Raw genomic sequence first — 20,517 nt, forward strand, 5'->3', positions numbered from 1 at the left:
GGAGCTGAGGTCCGGGAGAGGCGGAGCAGCAGGGGACTATTAGGCTCCTAAAAAGAAGTGGGTGGGACTGGGTCTAAACTCTAAAGGGACACGGTGAGTATATAAATCAAACGAAAACTGAACTGAAAACCGAACTTGAAACCAAACTGAAACCAAACTTGAAACTGACTTGCAACTGACTTGAAATTCAATTTCCCTTCCCTACCGATCAAATTTTGTTCCCTTCGATTCCACCCCTCTTCCCTTCCCATCTTCTCCCCTACCCTTCCCTTCTCACCTCTCCCTCTCCCTCCCCATCTTCCATCCCCACTCCCTTCCGTGCTCTCCCTATCCTCTCTCTCTCTCTCCCGTTTTTACCTCACCCATTCCTCACTTCTCTCCCCCTCCCTTCTTCCCGCCCCCCCTTCACTTACCCCACATTTCCCCTTCCCCCCTAACTCCACCATGTACCCTCACCCTCCTCGTCCCCCTCTCCTTCCACCTTCCCCATTCGCCAACCCACCCTTTCCGTCTTACTCTCCCTTCCCTTCACCCTTTCCCTTCCCCACCCTATCTCTTCCCTTTCCCTCTGCCTCACCCTCCAATTTCCTCCCCCTCTCCCTCCCCCTTTCCCTCTCACCCTCCCTCTACCTTTCCCTCACCCTCTTCCTTTCCCCTCCTCCCTGCCTCGCCCTCCACCCTTCCCATTTCTGCTACCCCTTTCCCTTTCCCCTCACCCTTTCCCTTCACCTCACCGTCAACCCTCCCCCTCACCCCTCCCTTCTACCCCCCACCTTCCTTTCTCCCGCTATCCTCCCCTCTACCTCTGCCTTCCCCTCTCCCTTCCCTCCATCCCCCTCACCCTCTCCCTTGCCCTCACCCTCACTCCCTTCATCCCCTCACCCCCCCTCCCCCTCTCCTTTCTCCTCACCCATACCCTCTACCTCTCCCTTCCCCCGCTCATTTTCCCTTCCTACCCCTACCCCTCACCCTTACTCTACCTTTCCCGCACCCTCTGCCTTTCCCTCACCCTCTCCCTCTTCCATCCCCCCTCTCTCTCTCCCCTTCTCCTTCCTCTCTATCCCTTTCCTTCTCCTTTTCCCTTCCCCTCTACCTCTCCCTCCCGCCCTCCTCCTCCTCTTACCCTCTCGCTCCCCCTCATCTTTTTCACTTTCCCTCTCCCTTCCCCCCTCTCCCTTCCACTCTTCCTATCCCTTCCACTCTACGATGCCCTCCCCTTCTCCCTCACCCATCCCCTTACCCTCTCTCCCTCTTCCTCAAACCTCTCCTCCCTATTTTCTTCCCCCTTCCCCTCTCTTCATCCTCACCCACACCCTCTCCCTTCCCCTCTCCTGTCACCCTTTCCCTCTCCCCTCTCCTGTTCTCCTCACCCTCACCCATCTCCTCTCCCTCTGCCTTTCCTTCACCTTCACCCTCTCCCTCTTACCCTCTCATTCTTCCTTCCCTTCTACCGTCACCTTCACCCCTCTCCTCCACCTCTCCCTTCCCACTCCCCCTTTCCTTGAACCCTCTCCAACTCCCTCACCCTTTTCTCCCCCTTTCCCCTCTCCTAGCCTCTCTCCCCCTCCCTTACCCTTTCTTTTCCCTATTACTTTCCCCTCTACCTTCCCCTTACCCTCTCCTTCACCCTCTCTCCTCCCTCATCCTCTCCTTTTCCCTAGCCCTCTTCCTCTCCCTTTCCCTCTCACTCTCACTCTCCCTCACCCCACTCTCCCTTCCACTTCCCCTCGCCCCCTCCCTCTCCCTTTGCCTCACCCTTTACCCTCTCCACCTCTACCACCCTTCCCCCTCTTCCTTCCCATCTCCCATCTCCCTTTCCCTCTGCCTTTCCCTCTCACTCCACTTACCCCTTCCACCCCCATCCCCCTCCCCTCTCTTTCCCCTCTCCCTCTGTCTTTCTCCTTCCCCTCTCCAATCCCCTTTACCTCTCCCTTCCCCTCACCCTCTCCTTCTCACTTCCCCTCTCTTCACCCTTCTCCTATACCCCTCCCCTCCCTATCCCTTCCTTTCTCCCTTCCCCTCTCTTCATCTTTCTCATATCCTTCCTATCTCGCTTCCTCCCTCACCCTTTCCCTCCTCTTCTCCCTCCTCCCTTCCCCTACTCCATCCCCTCACCCTCACCCATCCCCTCTCCCTCCCCTCACCCCATCCGTTACTCTTTCCCTCCCCCTCTTTCTTCCCCTCTATTCACCCTCTCCCTCTCCATTCCCCTCACCCACACCCTCTCCCATACCCTCACCTTCCCCCCTCACCCTTTTCTTTCCCTTTATCTTTCCCTCTCCTTTCCTCCTCACCCTTCTGCTCTACCTCTCCCTTCCCCTCACACCCTATCCCTTTTCTTCCCCTCACCCTTACTCTCTGCCTTTCCGGCACCCTCTCCCTTCCCCTCTCTCTCCCCCTTCTCCTTCCTCTCCATCACTCTCCCTTCCCCTCACCCTTTCCCCTCTGCCTCCACCTCTCCCTCCCAACTCCTCCTCTCACCCTCTTGCTCCCCTTCACCTTTTTAAATTTCCCTCTACCTTTCCCCTCTCCCTTCCTCTCTTCTCCCTTCCCCTCTACGATGCCCTTCTCCTCTCCCTCAAACTCTTCCGTCCCCTCACCCTCTCCCTTTCTCTCAGCCTCACACCTCTCCTCCCTCTTACCCTCTACCTTCCCCTCTTCACTCTCTCCCTTCCCCTCACCAACTCCCCTCCCCCTTTCCCCTCACTTTTCCCCACTCCCTCATCCTCTGCCTTTCCCTCCCACTCCCGCTCACCCTCATCCTTCCCCTCGAGCTCCCCATCCCCACCCTTTCCCTCTCCCTCACATCACCATCACCCCTCTCTTCCACCTCTCCTTCCCCACTCCCCTTCTTCTCTTACTCGCCCCCCTTTTTTCCTCTTCCCCTCTCCCTTCCCCTCTCTTCGCCCATCCCCTTTCCTGTTTCCTCTTCCTCTCCCCATCTACCGTGCCCTTCCACTCTCCCTCTCCCTTAACCTCACTGGCAATCTCTCCCTCTTCCCATCTCTCCCCCTCTTCCCTCCCCCTTTTCTCCTTCTTAACTCTCCCTCTCCCATCCCCTCTGCCGCATCCCACCCTCTCCCTTCCACCTCCCCTCTCCATCTCCCTTTCACTCTTCCTTTCCCTCACCTCACTTTCCCTCACCCTTTTCCCTCTCCACCTCTCCCACTGCTTGCCCTCTTACCACCCCCTCCTTTTCTCTTTCACTCCCCCTCTTTCTTCCCCTCTCTTCACTCTCTCCCTCTCCGTTCCCCTCACCAACACCCTCACCCCTACCCTCACCCTCTCCTCTCACCCTTTTCTTTCCCTCTCCCTTTCTCCTCCCCTTCCCCTCTACCTCTCTTCCCCTCACACCCTTTCCCTTTTCTTCCCCTCACCCTTACTCTCTGCCTTTCCCGCACCCCCTCCCTTCCCTTCTCTCCCCCTTCTTTCTCTCCATCCCTCTCCCTTACCCTCACCCTTTATACTCTGCCTCCCCCTCTCCCTCCCCACTCCTCTCACCCTCTTGCTCCCCATCACCTTTTTCACTTTCCCTCTACATTCCCCTCTCCCTACTGCTCTTCCTCTCTTCTTCCTTCCCCTCTACGATGCCTTTCCCCTCTCCCTCAACCTCTTACGTCCCATCACCCTCACTCTCTGTTTCCCTCATCCTCACCCCTCTCCTCCATCTTACCCTCTACCCTCCCCTCTCTTCACCCTCACCCTTCCCCACACCCACACCCTCTCCCTTCCCTTCACCAACTCCCCTCCCCTTTCCCCTCTCCTTTTCTCCTCACCATTCCCCTCTTTCCCTCTCCCTCATCCTCTGCCTTTCCCTCACCCTCACCTCCACCTCTCCCTCCCCACTCCCCCCTCTCCTCTTACTCACTCCCTCTTTTCTTCCCCTTCTCCTCTCCCTCTCTCCCTTCCCCTCTCTTCGCCCATTCCCTCTCCTGTCTCCTTTTCCTCTCCCTTCCCATCTACTGTGCCCTTCCACTCTCCCTCTCCCTTAACCTCACTTGCACTCTCTCCCTCTCCCCTTCTCTCCCTCTCTTCCCTCCCCTCCTCTCCTTCTTTTCTCTCCCATCCCCTCTCCCTCACCCCCACCCCACCCTCTCCCTTCCACCTCCCCTCTCCATCTCCCTTTCACTCTTCCTTTCCCTCACCTCACTTCCCCCCTTTTCCCTCTCCACCTCTCCCACCCGCTTGCCCTCTTCCTTCCCCCTCTGCCTTTCCCCTTCCCCTCTCCCTTTCCCACTCTCTTCCCATCTCCCCCCTCTGTTTTCCCTCCCCCTTTCCCCTTCCCCTCTCAAATCCCCTCACCCTCTCCCTGCCTCTTTTGCTTCCCCTCTCTTCAACCTTCTCCCATTGCCCCTCCCTTCCCCTCTCCATTCCTTTTTCCCTTCCTCCCTCCCGCACCCTTTCCCTCTTCCTCTCCCACCTTCTCCCTTTCCTCACCTTCTCCCTTCCCCTCACTCTTTCCCTTTTTTCTCCCCCTCTTCCTTCCCCCCTCTCCCTTCCCATCCCTCTCCCTTCCCCTCTCCCTCTCCTTTCCCCTCTTAACCCTTCTCTTCCCTCTCCCTTCCCCTCGCCCTCTCTCATTCTCTCCCTTTCCCTCACCCTCTCCCCTTCCCTCCCCCTCTTCCTATCCCTTCCCCTCTATCTACTTCACCTCACCCTCTCCCACTTCTCTCCCTTTCCATCTCCCCCTCCCTCTGTCTCGCCCTCTCACTTTCCCTCACCCTTTCCCCTCCCCACCTCTACCACCCCTTCCCCTCTTCCTTCCCATCTCCCTTCCCCATCAGCCTTTCCCTCTCCCTTCCCTCTCACTCCACTTCCTCCATCTCCCTCCCCTATTTCCCTATCCAATCCCCTTTACCTCTCCCTCAACCTCTCCCTTTCTCTCTTGCTTCCCCTTTCTTCACCCTTCACCTATACCCCTCCCTTATCCCTTCCTTTCTCCCTTCCCCTCTCTTTACCCTTCTCCTATACCCCTGCCGTATCCCTTCTTTTCTCCCTTCCCCTCTACCCCTCCCTTCCCCAAACCCCTCATCTCTCCCTTTCCCTCTCCCCCACCCTTTCCCTCGTCCTTCCCATCCTCCATCCCTCTCACCCTCTCCCTTCCCCTCCCCCTCATGTTCTTTCCTTCCCCCTCTCCCTCTCCCTTCCCCTCTCTTCACCTCTCCCTCTGTTCCCCTCACCCTTTCCCTTTCCCTTCCCTTACCCTCTCACCTCACCCTTTTCTTTTACTTTCTCTTTCTCCTCACCCTTCCCCATTACTTCTCCCTCTCTCTTCCCCTCACCCACTCCCTTTCCCTCACCCTTACGCTCTGCCTTTCCCTCACCCTCTTCCTCTCCCTTCCCCTCTCTCGCCCCTTCTCCTTCCTTTCCATCCCTTTCTTTCTCCCTCTCCCTCACCCTTTCCCCTCTGCCTCCACCTCTCCCTCCCAACTCCCCCTCTCCTCTTACCCTCTCGCTTCCCCTCACCTTTTTCACTTTCCCCTCTCCATTCCCTCCATCCCCTCCTCTTCCCCTTTTCACCCTTCACCTCTCCCTCTCCGTTCCACTTCTCCTCTCCATCTCACTTACACTCTTCCTTTCCCTCACCTCCCCTCACCCTTTCCCCTCTCCACCTCCCACCGCTTGCCCTCTTCCTTCCCCCTTCCCCCTCTCCCATTCCCTTCCCCCTCTTCCTTTCGCATTCCCTTCCCTCTCACTATACCTCTCCCTCCCCATCTCCCCCTCTGTTTTCCCTTCCCCTCTACAATCTCCTCACCCTCTCCCTTCCTTTCTCTCATCCCCACTCCCTCACCCTCAGACTTTTCCACCCCCTCTCCAATCCCCTCACCTCTCCCTTTCTCATTCCCTTCCCTCTCACTCCACCTTTCCCTCCCCATCCCCCTCTCTGTTTTCCCTCTCCCTTCCCATATCCCTTCCCATCCTCCATCCCCCTCCCCCTCTCCCCCTCACCCCCTCCCTTTCTCTTACCCTCCCACCATAGAGGAGGCCTACAGAGGATGGGGCCCTTCTAGGGGCCCCCAGTCCCCTTCCATCTGCCTGTACTAGGCAGAGGGGCTGCCTTGTAAAGGCTGAGGGAAAGGGACATCCTAATCCCTATGGCGGTGCCTCCGCAAGCACTGACTCCATTGTAGGGAATAGGATATGACTGCCGCCTGACAGGCTTTTTGAGCCTGTCTGAGACAGAAATCTCTCCCTCCACCAAAATCACATCGCCGGGAGGTTACTCAATCAGGCGGTCGGATCAATACACTGGATGTCAGGCAGACTGCCACTGACGGCCTGTCGGTGGCGCTCCACCCAACATCCTAATGAGGCCCTGTAAGTCACATTCTGAAAATGATTGACGGTCCTGGTCTGGACGGCCTTCCAACTTTTTTTTATAAAAGTCATGGGACAAATGAGGGCACTCTTTACCATAACATTTAATTATTTCATGAAGACCAGCAAATTGTCTAATTTCTGTCCAAGTCTGTACTTACTTTGAGACTGAACTCGATAAATATCACATTTGCAATAAAGAGAACAATATTTGCTCTTCTTTTGGGTCCATGGCTGGTTTTAAACTGTGGTACAAAAACCGTCTTGTATAGTTTAGCCATCCACTTGCTGACAGTTTTACTAACCATTACCTATCCGAATAAATTGCATGACGAGACCGGAAGCTATCATTATGCATATTACTTTTATTGCCACCCCCTTACAGCACTTCAAAGTATTACATCACTAAACATCTAAACTCTAGAACTTAGAATATCCAACAATGTATAAACCACATCACAGCAGCCATCTTCCTCTTTTATTTGCAGCTCCTTGCAAGATAAGTATGCTGTTGTGCGTTATAGATGTGAAGTTTTGTATTTAGAAGTTAAGATTTAATGTGTTTTAAGAATTTTGATGTGTGGAAGTTTTAAAGGTATGAGTGAAGTATAACTTCTTTAAGATAAATTTAGTTAATGTGAATTGTTTATTTTGTTTATCGGACCCAATTTATGGGTTATTTTGGTTTTTTTGACAGGTGTGTAAAGTAGTAATTATTTAAAGTGTTTATTGTTGGCTAGTTACACATTTTTCTAAAAATTACCGTTTAGTCACTGCGCCATGAGCATGCGAGTAATTAGTGGCTCAGGGCGTGATTCGAACGTTTTCTCCGTGTCGCGTAGTCTGGAGCGGCTTGGAGCTTGTTGGAAATCGAAAGGCCCGAGGTGCGTCATCACGCATACGTGCGCGGGGATGCATCGCAGCCATCTTTAGAGAGGGCTAGTGTGCCAATAATGCACTGAGTATGTATTGGGTGACGCGTGCACAAGCAGAGACTGTTTCAACTGTCAAAGCAGAAGATTAAAGACAGGAGGAGGATTTATGAGCAGCGAACTGGAATTTTTAGGAATTATTGCTTATTGAGGGATAAGGAGTTTTATTAAAACTAAGATTTAAGAAAACTTTTAAAAAAACAATTGATATTTATAGTGGTGACTGGCAGGAGAGTCATGGAGACGAATGAGAATGCGCAAACTTCAGATACAGGAGAAGCAGATTTGAGGAAAATAGTGCAGGATGAGATAAAACGTTCGAGGAAAGGTTTCAAAGAGTGTTATGAAGAGAAAAAGGAGGACAGAAGAATGTTCAGAAGAGGAATATTGTTCTTTAGATGAAGAAGAAAGTAATGAGAATATAGTTTATGGGAAGAGAGCAAGAAAATTAAAAAATATTGAGGTAGGAGTAAAAAATGTAAAAAAAAGGGAATGGTGAGCCTGCCTTGAGCCACAAAAGGAGAAGGTGTCCGTAGCACAAATGAAGGTGTCCAAAGCGGCACTAGAGAAATGGATGAGTCACAAGATAAATTCATGGATAAAGAAAGAATGAACCAGCGGAGAATCCTAAAGGATACCTTTTCAGAGAACGAATGGTGAAGGGAGTAGGGAAGTATGTGTCTACCTTCACCAGTCAGGATAAAGCACAATCATCCCTAAGAAGAGTGTTTGGTAGGGGTGTTTTTGACAGGGCCGGGGCACGGGCCCGTTTCCCTGGCCGATCCTCTTCAAGGGCAAAGTACCAGTCAAATGGACGAGCCGCTTTCAGGGGTTTCCAGTGTGCGACAGGATTTTACCCCCAAAGAGGAAGAATAGCAGGAAGGATGCAGCAAGCAAGGGGTCGAGCGCGGTTTTCACAAGGATCACTGGGTAAGTATGATAATTGTTTTTGGTTCTTCCCCAGGCAAGGTAGGGGGAAAGTTGAGTTTTTTTGTGAAAATTGGCAATAAATAACAAAAGACAATTGAGTTATCAATACTGTAAAGGGTTATATATTGGAGTTGGTGGAGATGCCAAAACAAATGAAGGAGCCAAGTCAATTGGTATTCAAAGAAGAAGTGCAGGAAATTGTAGGAGTAGAGGTCTTGGAGATGTTGCAGAAAGGGGTAATAGAAGTGGTTTCAGAAGAAGACCAAGGTTTTGTAAGTACCATTTTTTGGGTAGAAAAGAGAAATGTTGGAGGCTGGTAATACATTTGAGAGGGTTAAATCATTATGTGGTTAACAGGCATTTCAAGATAAAAGGGGTATTCATCTTTTGAGAGATATCCTGCAAGCAGACGATTGGTTAGTGAAGTTAGATTTGAAGGATGCTTACTTCACTATTCCGATAGCAGACGAAGGTCGCACATTTCTACAGTTTAGAGGGATGGGACATCTGTACCAATTTACTTCCCTTCCGTTTGGTCTGGCATCAGCACCCTGATGTTTCACAAAGGTGTTGAGGCCTGTGGCAAAGTTTCTCAGAGAGAGAGTTGTGAGAATGATTATCTATCTGGATGTTTTTTTTTAATGTTTCAGAGTCAGAAGGAATTGAAGAGTCCATTAGTCATAACTATAGATCTTTTAGAAGGTTTGGGATTTGTAGTAAACAGGGAGAAATCTGTTTTAGTCCCAAGTCAGTGTTTGGAGTTTTTAGGTATTGTAGTGAACACTGTGGAGAAAACTAAGTTTGCCAGAAAAGAAGGTGAAGAAAATAAAATCGGAAGTGAAAGGTTTGGTGAGAAAGGAAAGAGTCATTCTGAGATCTTTGGCAAGAGAGATTGGTTTGTTTTCCTCTTGTAGTCAGGCAGTATTTCCAGGGCCTCTTTATTACAGAGCTTTTCAGAGAATGAAGGCAGACGCACATAGGAAAGGCTTGTGGTACGGAGATTAGGTCTTTATTTCTGCAGAGGCTCAGGAGGAGTTGGTTTGGTGGTTAGAGAATCTGGAAGTTTGGAATGGCCAAATGATATTTGTGATATGTCCAGATTTTGTGTTGGAGACGGATGCAGGGCCTTCTTGGCTGAGGAGCATGTCTGGAGAATTAAGAGAGAGGTGGGAGATGGTCCTTGGAGGAGAGTTTGGAGCACATAAATGGTTTGGAAATTAGGGCAGGTCTTTATGCCTTAAGGAGGGAGTTTCAATGTTTTGTTGAAAATGGACAACGTTTCTGCTGTTCGGTACAGAAACCGCTTAGGTGGAAGCAGGTCGAGGAATCTGACTCAGTTGACAAATGAGATTCAGAGTTTTTGTTTGGTAGAGAAAATTGGTTTGCAGGCAGAATATTTTCCAGGTCAGTGCAATGTAGTAGCAGACTGAAATTAGATATATCTTAGAGGTTACAGCGATTGGAAGCTGAATGTTCAGTATCGCAGAAGAATATTACAAGTTTGGGGTTCTCTGAAGGTGGATCTGTTTGCGTCAAGGCTGACTTTCCTGTTGAAAAGTTTTTACAGCTGGAGGCCAGACCCATTGGCAGAAGAGGTGGATGCGTTCCAGCAGGATTGAAGGAAAGTTTGGGGATATGCTATTCCCTCATTCGCATTGATTCAGAGAGTGTTATTGATGGTGAGGAGACAGGTTTCAGCGAATGTTGGTGACGCCGTTTTGGGCTGGTCAGGCTTGGTTTCCAGGTCTTTTAGAGTTGGCAATAGAGGAACCTTTGTTGATTCCGGATTCAGAAGATGTGCTTCTGGGAGAGGAAGGAGTTTTTCATCCTTTGGTTTTTAGAAGGGGTTTTGAGCCTTCTTGTATGGAGGATTACAGAAGAGGAGAGCAGTTTGGAGATCTTTCTGAGCAGGCTCTGAGATCTTTCAGAGCAGGCTCAGGAGTTACTCAGGGAGCCTTGGGCACCAGGTACCAGGAAAAGATATTTGGGAGCATGGAGGAAGTGGTCTGGTTGGTGCATGGAAAGGGGTTTGAATCCCGTAGAGGCATCTGCCATAGAATTGGCAAATTGTTATCTTCTTTGTATGAAAAAGGTTTGAGTTACATGACAATCAATTGTTATAGGTCTGCAGTTGCTGTAGGTCATAAATTGGTAGGAGGTTGTTCTATTGGTAGAGAGCCGTTGGTATGTAAAGTGATGAAAGGAGTAAAGTTGAGGAAACCTCCTTGGCCAAAATATAGTGGTTTGTGGGAAGTTAACAAAATTTTAAGTTTGTTTGAAGGATTGCCAGCTAATAGGTATTAGAGTCTGAAGCAGTTATCTGGGAAGCTGGCAAGTCTTTTGTGTCTTATTTCTTTTAGGAGTGTTTCTGATGTAAGAGCTTTAGATATTACTAACAGGTGTTTTAACCCAGACGGGGTGATTTTTACTATTACAAAGAGGAAATAATGCATGTCATACATTTTTTATCCTAGATTAGATGAACATCCTAAGTTGTGAGTAGTAAAATGCTTGAGTGAGTACGAGGATAGGATGAGTGAATTCAGGAAGCATGGAGATGATCAGTTGTTGATTTCTTATGTGAGACCTTTTAGGCTATTTTCTACGGCTACTATTGCAAGGTGGGTGAGATTTTGTATGTTTGAAGTAGGTGTGGATTTGCAAGAGTATGGTGCACATTCAGTGGGGGGATGCAATGGCGAGTAAGGTTTTTTTGTCCGTTAGTAGTTTGGAGAAAATTTTGCATGCAGCAGATTAATCAAATTCAGATGCTTTTGCAACGTTTTATTTAAAACCTATGGTCATGTTTCGTCTGTGGTTTTATAACCGCTTTGAATATGCATAATGATAGCCTCCAGTCTTGTCATGAAATGTAGATTCTCCAAGTTTGTGTAGAGAGAATCTGTATTTCATTAAGACCCAGAGGCTAGCATTATCCCCTCCACCCTCCTGTTTTTTTTTTTTTTTTTAAATCGAGGGGTTGTGGACTAGTTAAGGATTTATTAAGAATAATTTCTGTTTGTACGGAGGTTATTTTTATGGGAGATCGGTTTGTTTATGGAATTTTGTGTTTTTCAGATGTCCAGTAAAGTAGGCAATTAAGGAATTTTTGTTCATGAGAAAGAGTTTATGTTTGCATCTGGAGCAGCTTAAAAGAGGAAGACGGCTGCTGTGATGTGGTTTATATATTGTTTGATATGATGTAATACTTTGAAGTGCTGCAAGGAGGTGGCAATAAAAGTGGTACGCATAATGCTAGCCCCGTGTCTTTAATGAAATCTAGTTTCTCTCTACCCCAACTTGGAGAATCTACATTCTCCTTTATAAATAATCAGCAGATATCAGAGAATATAGGACATGGGCTCAGAGACCGGCTATTTTCGCTACTTTCTCTTCCAAGACAGCTTTCGAAAGGTTTGAATGAACTTTCATTGCCTTGTCATTGGTCACACATATAATACAAGCATGCCACGTTTGGCACCTTAGGGAACTGCATAATCTACATGAGCTTAAACCGGGACCTCTCTTCTCAGTTCAAGTATTCAATGCCTTGCACAGCTTACCTGAAACTAAAAGAGTCAGTTACATAGAAATCAATTACGAATTAGTGCTCATGGGTCAACTAAAATTTGGTTTACTCCGCATCTCCTTTGCAAGACCTTTTACTGATTTATATTACAGTGATTTCTTCAAAGCTGAAAGAAGTCTTAAAGTAGAAACATGACCTTTGTAGGAACATCGAAGAAGAGGGCAGGTAACACATCTGTGATCAGACCTTGAAAGAATCAACAGGTGTCCAATATAAGGAATATTGTTCTAAACTCATAAGACAGTACTTACGACATAAAAGACAGCAACAATTTATCTGACTCCCCAAAAGGATGGAAACTATGCCCTCTTTTAGGCAATATGCTCCACATATGGTAGTGCTGTAAGTTCACTAAATAATTTTGTATACAGTTGGATAGCAATCTCCACACATTTGGTGTATTTTCCATACACCGCCACACATAAAAGAAAAGCAGAAATGGGTTATAGTAAGCTCTGCTTAAGGCACAGGCACACACTTGTTGTTCAAACAACTTCAGAATTAGGATGTTTTATCTGTGATCTAGTTTCGCCCCATAAGAGACTTTTTTTTAACCCCATTACTTTGGTCACTCGCTCTACGCTTCCCAGCTGAGTGGTCGCTCCCCTTTAGCTCCGGTATCGTTGTGTAGCGCATTTTGCCGGAAACTGTCTGAAATTAATTGCCTGCTGTGTGCTTTGTATGCCGCTTTGTATATTTAATTATTAAGATTGCCAGCGCGACTTTCCTGCTCTTTTAGCGTATTCCCCCAAGCGCCCTCCATTTTGTTGTTGTTGTCCTCCTACATAGCCCGCCCCGCCTCCCAGCTGAGCCGCCCTCCCACAGACTACAACAGCGCTCCGTTACCTGGAAGCGCTGTGACTCGCTCTACGCTTCCCAGCTGAGTGGTCGCTCCCCTTTGGCTCCGGTATCGTTGTGTAGCGCTTTTTGCCGGAAACTGTCTGAAATTAATTGCCTGCTGTGTGCTTTGTATGCCGCTTTGTATATTTAATTATTAAGATTGCCAGCGCGACTTTCCTGCTCTTTTAGCGTATTCCCCCAAGCGCCCTCCATTTTGTTGTTGTTGTCCTCCTACATAGCCCGCCCCGCCTCCCAGCTGAGCCGCCCTCGCCCCTCCCCCCCCACCCTCCTTATATGACAGCTGTTCCCGCGCGCAGCGTTCACGCGCAGCGATCGCGCCCCAGCCGCGCCGAAGGTGCGCCAAAGGTAAGCCCGTCTACGCCCGTCCGCGCCTGGACCGCGCCCAGCGCCAGACCCCCTGGTCCTCACATTGCCCAGCCCTCCCGCATTACCTACGATGCCACCACCCTCCTAGCCCTTAACCCCGGTCGCGCCCCCAACTGCGTCCAAGCCGCTCCCGGACACACCCATGGACCTTTCTCCTGCTACTCCTGCAAATTCAGCGGCACCGACAACATCTCCGCTACGACCACACCACAGATTCCCGACCCCAATCACCTACAATGCATCCTTCTCAACACCCGATCGGTCCACAGGCACGCCATTGACCTATGGAATCTACTAGACACCATCTCTCCAGACGTCGCCTTCCTAACAGAAACATGGATGAACGCTTCCTCCGCCCCAGACATCACCATTGCCATCCCTGAAGATTATAAGATCACACGCAAGGACCGTACCGGCCACACAGGAGGAGGAATCGCTATCGTCCATAAAAAATCAATCCGCATCTCAACCAGCTCTGACACCAACCTCGCCAACTCCGAACACCTTCACTTCCAGATCCACATCGACCCCAAGACCACACTCAGAGGCACCCTCCTCTACAGACCACCAGGACCCCGCGCAAAATTCAGTGAAGACATCACGGACTTCATCACTCCACACGCGCTCCCCTCCAAAGACTACATCCTTCTGGGAGACCTCAACTTTCACCTTGAAAAGATCAACGACCGCAACACCACCACCCTCTTGGACAACCTCGCCAACCTCGGACTTAAACAACTGGTCACTTCCCCCACCCACATCGCAGGCCACACACTCGACCCCATCTTCACCTCCAGCAAACATGTCTCCTTCAACCACACTACAGATCTCCTCTGGACTGACCACAGCTGCGTTCACTTCACCTACAACAAGCCAAAACCCACCAACCACCTCCAACCAACTCTGCAAAGAAACTGGAACAAAATCACCATCGACCAGATATCCTCATCGCTCCTTCTAAACACCCCAGCCCACTCTTCTAACCCAAACCAAGCCGCCGCCAACTTCACCCTTTGGTTATCCAACACCGCCGACACCTTAGCACCACTGAAAAAACGTCAAAGCAAACCTGGCAGCAAGAAGGCCTCATGGTTCAACGATGATCTTAAGAAGTCCAAGAAACTCTGCCGCTCCCTCGAAAAGGCCTGGAAAAAAGACCCAACCACTAGCACCAAGGACGCCTTCAAAAACGCCACCCGCACACACCACCAATTAATCCGAAAGGCCAAGAAAACAGCATTCAAGGATCGACTTGACAACAACGCCCACAACAGCAAGGAACTTTTCAACATCGTCAAGGAATTTACCAATCCCTCGGCCAACTCCAACGACATCACCCCCTCTCAAACCCTCTGCGACTCCCTAGCCTCATTCTTCCACAACAAAATTGCAGACATCCACAACAGCTTCGACAACCAACCCGGAGACCAACCCACCGAACCATATGCTGAACATTCTCCCCCCTGAACACCCTTAACGACTGGAACCCAATCTCCACTGAGGACACCATCCGCCTGATGAACTCCATCCACTCAGGATCCCCCACAGACCCATGTCCTCACCACATCTTCAACAAAGCAGACTCCGTCATAGCACCACACCTCCGAGACGTCATCAACTGCTCCTTCAACTCCGCCACCTTCCCGGAAAGCTGGAAACACGCTGAACTCACCGCCCTTCTGAAAAAACCCACAGCGGACCCCACCGAACTCAAAAATTACCGCCCCATTTCGCTCCTTCCATTCCCGGCCAAAGTAATCGAGAAAGCTGTCAACAACCAGCTCGCCGCTTTCCTCGAAGCCAACAAATCCCTCGACTCCTCACAGTCCGGCTTCCGAGCAAAACACAGCACTGAGACCGCCCTCATCGCAGCAACAGACGACATTCGAACACTACTGGACAATGGAGACACAGTCGCCCTCATCCTCCTCGACCTCTCTGCAGCCTTCGACACAGTCTGCCACAGCACCCTTTTACAACGCCTCAGAAATATCGGAATACAAGGAAAAGCACTTGAATGGATCACCTCGTTCCTCACCGGAAGAACCCAGAGAGTCCGCCTTCCACCATTCAAGTCCGAGGCCACTGAAGTCATCTGTGGCGTACCACAAGGATCCTCACTCAGTCCCACCCTCTTCAACGTATACATGAGCCCCCTCGCGACCATCGCCCGCCAACACAACCTCAACATCATCTCTTACGCGGATGACACTCAACTGATCCTTTCTCTCACCAATGACCCCAGCACCGCCAAAACTAACCTACACGAAGGAATGAAAGAAGTTGCCGAATAGATGAAACACAGCCGTCTGAAACTGAACTCAGATAAAACAGAAGTCCTCATCTTAGGTACTTCCCCCTCTGCATGGGACGACTCTTGGTGGCCGGAAGCTCTTGGAAAAGCACCCATCCCGACAGACCACGCACGGAACCTAGGCGTTATCCTGGATTCTTCACTCTCAATGAACAGACAAGTCAGCGCCGTATCCTCATCCTGCTTCAACATTCTTCGCATGCTCAAAAAAACATTTCGCTGGATCCCCACCGAAACCAGAAAAACAGTCACCCATGCTCTGGTCACGAGCCGACTGGACTACGGAAACACCCTCTACGCAGGCACTACCGCTAAACTCCAGAAGAAACTCCCAACGAATCCAAAACGCCTCAGCCAGGATCATATTAGACATCCCGCGCAACAAACACATCTCTGGTCACCTGAAAGACCTCCACTGGCTACCCGTCAATAAGAGGATCACTTTCCGACTGCTAACCCACGCACACAAATCACTCTACGACATCGGACCAGAATGCCTCAACTCACGACTGTCCTTCTACACCCCCTCCCGCCAACTACGTTCTTCCAGCCAAGCCCTCGCCACTGTACCTCGCATCAACAAGACCACAATGGGAGGCAGATCCTTCTCATGCCTGGCTGCTAAAACATGGAACTCACTCCCCACTTACCTTCGCCTTACCCAGAACCACCTAGCATTCAGAAAGCAACTTAAAACGTGGATATTTGACAAGTAATCCTCCTCCCCTCCCTAAGCGCCTTGAGACCCTCTGGGTATGTAGTGCGCTATATAAATTCTTTGACTTGACTTGACTTGACTTGAAAGGCACACCACATGCACTAGAGAAGTCCTAAATTGTTAGGAATGGAATGTATGTGCTGAACTATTAGACAAAACTATTTTATATGTAATGGATCAAATCGCAAATTATTATTAGAGTAAGAGCAAAAGAATGAAATATATAGGCTTTCCTAGTTTCAGTTATTATTTGCTGTGTGTGTATCTGGTGTGTTTTGTCAATGTTCAAAAATGGCAAAAATCACTGGATATACATAGGGAATGTGGTTTTTCCAATGCCTATAAAGAATTAGGGTTTTATTTGCTTTGCTCGATCTTTCTTATTGTCAATTCTTCCTTCCAGCTTCTAATAAACATATCTGTACCTTTTCCTTGAATTTTATCTTACAAGTAACTTTTTATTATTCTCCTTAGTTCCCTGCTCATCTAATTTCTTCAAACTCCTTCTTTCCAGCCGACCAAACCCACCCTGTGTGCATGTCTGGAGATATGGTTGCACATCATTAAGATAAAGAGTTAATAAACCGTGTTCTACTGCCTGATCTGGGCCAGTTTCTGCTGTACACGGTTATAGGAGAGAAGTCTGTTATGGAATTATTAAGCATCATTTTTAGCTATAAGATGTTTAGTGCCAGCAAACAATACTGCTGTACAAAGAAGCATACGAGAAAGTGAACACACTTCATAACCTGCAAGATGTCATGGATCATTTGCCTGGGATGTTCGCACCTTGAATGAAGTTTCTTTTACCAACTTATGTGATTTTATGTTTACTTGAAAAAAAGCTAGAGGACTGCCCAGATGTGATTTTATCAAGCATGTTGTCCTTTATTAGTAAGCTGTGCGAGGACTGTCCTCCTGCAGTGCTTGTGTGAATGTTTCACAGGGCATATTACGCTTTTGTTCGATACAGCATTCACTGTTTTAGTACATTTTATGTCTAGGAGGAAAAAAAGCACAGCTCAATAAGTTTTCATTAAATGCAGTCCCAGTGGCTTTGTCAACTGACAGGATTTGTTTTGGTACCACAGGTTCCAAGCTTCATTTTGGCATAGAGGCAGTAGGAATGATAGTTGAACATGGTGGTCCGGGAGCTTTAGAGAACAACAAAGACTGTACAGAGTTCCCCAGAAAGGATTAGACTAAATTAACCCATTGAACCTCTCTCTTAGATGTGTGATCGAGCAGGGAAGGTGAAGATCCCTTATCGGAATCAAGGATGCCTCACACAAGTCAAAGGCTGGATGACGACTGTCACCCCACCCGATGATTGTTCAGTGTCATCATTAGCTATCCTGCTCCTTCGGCAGGCTGGCGATGCAATGCCCGTCGGGCAGCACAAAAGTGCTGCACTTTAGCGGAGATCTTTTATTCCTTTAGCCAATGAGTGCATGTGTGTGAGGGACCTAGGGAGTGCAATAAGTGAGCGTGAGTGAGGTTAAAAAAGGTCAGTTGAGTCCAATAGGGGAACCTTTAATAGCATGGCTCACTGCCTTGTTAAAACCGTGAAAAGTTGAGGGGTATTAAGGCGTGACGATTAGGGTAATCAGGCCTTATTCAACCCTCAGTCCGGATATGGTCGACATGTTTCTTGCCTCTAAGACAATTCATCAGGACCAATTGCTCATAGGATTGCTCATGAATTCCTCAAAAATTAAGGAAGTATACGACCTGTAAGGTGTCGCAGAAATCAACCCTTCATTGAAGCCCTCCCCAGGACTAGAGAAGGAGACAAAGGGTACAGTCAATCATAGGTTTGTTGACACGAGACATTGTTGCATGTGTAGATAGCATGCAAGTTATGGTGTATTGTGAGGGGTCCCCACCCCTGTGGGATTATCACACTAGTGTCAGAGAGGGTATAAGGGAGTGTGAACTAAACTACTAAAAGTGAAAAAATGTCCTCCCAATATGCGCCATTAGTAATTCGCATTCTGGCAGGCATTAATTAATGTGGGGACCCCTCACAATACACCATAACTTGCATGCTATCTACACATGCAACAATGTCTCGTGTCAACAAACCTATGATTGACTGTACCCTTTGTTTGTCTCCTTCTCTAGTCCCGGGGAGGGCTTCAATGAAGGGTTGATTTCTGCGACACCTTACAGGTCGTATACTTCCTTAATTTTTGAGGAATTCATGAGCAATCCTATGAGCAATTGGTCCTGATGAATTGCCTTAGAGGCAAGAAACATGTCGACCATATCCGGACTGAGGGTTGAATAAGGCCTGATTACCCTAATCGTCACGCCTTAATACCCCTCAACTTTTCACGGTTTTAACAAGGCAGTGAGCCATGCTATTAAAGGTTCCCCTATTGGACTCAACTGACCTTTTTTAACCTCACTCACGCTCACTTATTGCACTCCCTAGGTCCCTCACACACATGCACTCATTGGCTAAAGGAATAAAAGATCTCCGCTAAAGTGCAGCACTTTTGTGCTGCCCGACGGGCATTGCATCGCCAGCCTGCCGAAGGAGCAGGATAGCCAATGATGACACTGAACAATCATCGGGTGGGTGACAGTCGTCATCCAGCCTTTGACTTGTGTGAGGCATCCTTGATTCCGATAAGGGATCTTCACCTTCCCTGCTCGATCACACATCTAAGAGAGAGGTTCAATGGGTTAATTTAGTCTAATCCTTTCTGGGGAACTCTGTACAGTCTTTGTTGTTCTCTACGTTACAGGACACGTACATTGGACCCCGTTAAAAATTGTCCAACCTTTGTTCCCCCTTTTTGTTGTAGGTCCGGGAGCTTTATCATGAACACGTTCTACTTCTGTATGCAGGCTCAGAACAGGTTCATGCTCAAAATATTCTGTCCGAATCACATACTAGAAAACACAGAACAGTGGCTGCCTTTTCATGTTTCTGAGCTACACTATGTACAGCTGACACACTAAGTCATAGATTTCCTGAGTAATTGTGTATGCTGTGGCAAAGCAGTTTGAGCAAAACTAGTCCACGGGCTCTCCAGGAGCTGTGCATGTTTGCTGAAGGTGATCATGATACGTTCCATCTGGATAAGGGGGAAGTTTCCTTTTAGACCATGACACTACAAAACTACGAAGAGGAGTGTAGGATGTAGCCCTCAATGGGAGGACTTTGATTCTGGAGGTCCCATACACCCAGCCATCCTTACAGCCACATAATTCATCATGCCTGACCTTTCAGGAAGCAAAGCTCCGTCCCACTCATAGGGAAGAATGATGACATTATGCTGGTGCCTCTCACACATCCCAGAGACCCTGCTCATAGTCCGGCTGCAAACATGGTGGCCACTACATAGCAATGTGAAATGAACAATGAGCTGGAACCATGAGGTGAGCCATGCTCCCAAAAAAGGAGTTTAAGTTGGTCACGGAATCCTAGGCAAGCCAGACACAGTGTACATTGTCAAAATGGCATATTACGTGACTTACAATGGTCTGAGTGTGCCATAGTGGGAACATCGATCAAAGGAAAGTGCTTTATGAAGAAGCTGCACTTGAACTGCTTTGACAATAAAAGGCACCAAAGCAGTAACAGTGCAGCAAAATCTGGCGTTTTCCAGTTTCTATTGTAAATATATTTTCCCTTTGGCAGTGTTTTACCAGATAAAATGACTTTCAATCGAAAACCACAGCCCCCAAAATACCATACTTGACTTTTGAGCAACTACTCTTTTAACCACATCTAATAAAATCTGCCCAACTAATTTTAAGGACTCTAGACATAACTGGACCTATCTTTTCACTAGTACTTCATTTTCACATACAGAGACTCTTTCAAGACATTAGGAGAAATGAATTGTTTAAGCTCAGTTCAAATATGTTATGTTTTATTCAGCAATTACTTCATAGTGTTACAGAGAGTTGTGCATAAACCTTAAGATACATTTTGGAACACACCTGCAAAGCTACGCCTCAGAGAGTATCTATGGTCGCTAACATTTAGCCAATCGCTCAGCTTTGCCCACACTGCCCTTACTTCCCTGCAGCCAACACACAGCTCTTTTGAGAAGAGGTAGGAGTGTATTCGTTCTCACACAGAAAGAAGCGACAAACGCGCTGTGTGTGCAGAGTGAACAAAATTAGAGCATTTCTGCCATGAAACTCTCAGCACATTTGCTATGCTTTCTTAACCCTAACCCTAATAGATACTAGAATAGTGACACCAGAGTAGGCCATTCTTCATCCAGAGCAAGAGACTACAGGAGGCATCAAAAGTAGGGATTCTTTTGTCTATTCATTGCCTACCAAAAAATCATTGAACTTTTCGAAATCACCATAAATATTGATAGTATTTTATAATGTCCTTAAAACCGGACTACGCTTTATAATGCATGAGTCAACAATAGCAGACTTACTTCAAGAAATCATAACATGGCTAAACTTCACTTAGTGCTAGATGTTGCTTCTAAAGAAATATAAGCATACTCAT

The 20,517-nt window shown here is 48.3% G+C and overlaps 1 protein-coding gene across 3 annotated transcripts in view; it reads right to left on the minus strand.

Annotated features, from left to right (window-relative positions):
* Positions 1-20,517, minus strand: part of HPS3 (HPS3 biogenesis of lysosomal organelles complex 2 subunit 1) — a 379,346-nt gene that overhangs the window by 146,646 nt on the left and 212,183 nt on the right. The window lies entirely within an intron of this gene.

The sequence above is a fragment of the Lissotriton vulgaris genome, chromosome 11, assembly GCF_964263255.1.
Source record: "Lissotriton vulgaris chromosome 11, aLisVul1.2, whole genome shotgun sequence".
Taxonomy (NCBI): domain Eukaryota; kingdom Metazoa; phylum Chordata; class Amphibia; order Caudata; family Salamandridae; genus Lissotriton; species Lissotriton vulgaris.